At 32.3% G+C, this 2,597-nt stretch overlaps 1 pseudogene; it reads left to right on the forward strand.

The window, feature by feature from the left end:
* The first annotated feature begins 1,348 nt into the window (after nucleotides 1-1,348).
* Nucleotides 1,349-1,764, forward strand: LOC121102836 (annotated as a pseudogene).
* Nucleotides 1,765-2,597: the final 833 nt, after the last annotated feature.

Raw genomic sequence — 2,597 nt, forward strand, 5'->3', positions numbered from 1 at the left:
GGAGACAGATGTGGAATTTTTGAAGAGGCTAAGACAGCTAGAGTTCGCAGGACAGAATAACATAGAGAAGAAAACTGCACAGAGAGAAAACTTTCGAATATGCAGTACATTACTGATCAGTACATGCCTGTGAGGAAATTTCCCAAAGTGTGCAGAAGAAGTAATCCAAATGAGTAGAGGGAACAGTTATCTAGAGCTCACGTACCACTGGGAACAGTGTTTATGGTCAACAATCAGAGTGAAAAACTTAGTAACTAATGGGGTATCAGTAGTGGGAAAATTTAACTGTAGATTAAATGTTGCTTTGTTCCCATGTAACAAAGTTTTAAAGTTAGACCCAAAAGGATCAAATAGTTTTTAAATGACTATGTTCCAGAACTAATCTCAAAAATATTTATAGGAATACAAAAGTATCTAGCACCCAACAAGATATAAAACACAATGTCTTGCATGCAAAGAAATAAGAAAATGCAACCCTTAATGAGGAGAAAAATCAATCAATGAAAATAAACCCAGAAATGACGCAAATGGTAAACGTAGTAAAAAGGATAGTAAAAGATTAATCATGATTATATTTTATATGTTCAAAAAGCTGGAGGGAAGACTGAAGAAATCAGACTTCAAAAGATAAAAATTATGATTTCTGAGATCAAAAATACACTGGTTAGGATTACTAGAAGATTAGATAATAAAACAGAAAATACATATTAATAAACTTGACGTAGCAGTAGAAAATATCCATAATGAAACACAGAGAAAAAATACTTAAAAGTGAAAAAGCATCAGTGAACCATGAGACAGATTTAAGCAGCTAAGTATACATTAATTAGAGTCCCCTGAGAAGAGGATAGAGAGGGGGGACTGAAAAAACTATTTGAAGAAGAAGTAGCTAAAATATATCCAAATTTGGTGAAAATTACAAAAGCGTAGACCCAAAAGTTAAAAGAACCTTAAATACGAGAAACACGAAGGAAATTATTCCGGGTCACATGATAATCAAATTGCTTAAACCAGTGATAAAATCTCAAAATCACTTAGAAAATATATGCCTTCTGTTCAGATGAACAAAGGTATAGATTTCTCACTAGAAACAATAGAAGAAAAAAATAGAGGTGGAATATCTTTAAAGCACTGAAAGGAAAATTCTGTCAGCCCAATTACATACCGATCAAAAATATTCTTCAGAAAAGAATATTGGGATACCAATTTTGACTAGTCACAGACTTCATTGTCAGAGTAAAGCCAAATGGGCAAAATATATTAACAGTTTTCCTTCTGCACATATGTGAGAGATTCCCCAGGGAACCTACCTGCGAATTAAATTTTGGATCAAAGGGAATTTCTTCACATGACTTCTGAAGAAGTGATCATTGCAGTTTGTCTCATTCATTCATTTGAGAATCACAATTACAAACCTGTAGTATATCATGGACTTAATTTGGACCAGACTGTAAGGGAACTTAGAGTATTTCTAAAGCAAGATGTCTCTTTAAGGACCAGCCTGCACCACCATTCAGAAATTATGAATATGATAAACTAAAGATAACTCATCAAGCACATTAATCAAAGGCAAAGTAACTTGTATTGTGTTTGAAAAATGACAGACCCCTATTAAAAGAAGGCAGCACTCTGAAAGCTGTGAGAATCACCAATGAAACTGAAATTGCATTCTTCTTTGAAGAGGATTTTGAGAACTACAAGCTAATCTCATTTCATCCTAGTGAAAACCTCATGGGGGCTTCCTTTTTTGTATACCTGTACTAAACTCTTTATTTCACTAGTGAGGTTTTTTTTTTTTTTTGAAATTAACAAACTTAAAAAAAATTAGACTTATTTTTTAAAATTACTTTTTTTCATGCATACACAAGTTGCAATAATTCTTCACACAGAGATCTGCAGTGTAATCACATTAAATCACATTAAAGACATGTTAAGAGAAGTCCTTCAAGTAGATATAAATTATATCAGATGGAAACCTGGAAAACACAGAAAGGGAAAACAACAGAAGCAGTAACTACGTGGGTAAATATAGGGACTTTTCTTTTTCACTTTAAACACTTTCTTTAAAAGATAATTAACTCTTAAATAAAAAAATAAGATGCACCAGAATTTATAACATGCATAAATAAAATGTATGAAAGCAAAAGCATAAAGGCATAATTTTCTTATATTATAAAATAAATGATAAAATATCTGAGATCAAAAATACACTAGAAACAAATTGTGATAAATTTGTAAAGTGTGTGCTATTAGCCCTAAACTAAAATAGCATAACAAAAATTTATAGCTGTTAAAACAAAAAAAGAGATAAAATGAAATAATTAAAAAATGCTCAGTTAGTCTCAAAGATGGCAGGAAAAGAGAAAAAAGTGATCAAAGAACTGATGGAATATATAGAACAAAACTAACAAGGTGGTCTGTTTAAACCCAAAAGTATTTAAAAATCACATTAAAGGGGCACCTGGGTTGCTCAGTCAGTTAAGCGTCTGATTCTTGGTCTCAGCTCAGGTCTTGATCTAAGGGTTGTGAGTTCAAGCCCAACGTTGGGCTCCATGCTGGACAAGGAGCCTACTTAAATAAAATTAAATCAACCAATC

Source organism: Ursus maritimus, unplaced genomic scaffold, assembly GCF_017311325.1.
Source record: "Ursus maritimus isolate PB19 unplaced genomic scaffold, ASM1731132v1 scaffold_16, whole genome shotgun sequence".
Classification (NCBI taxonomy): Eukaryota; Metazoa; Chordata; class Mammalia; order Carnivora; family Ursidae; genus Ursus; species Ursus maritimus.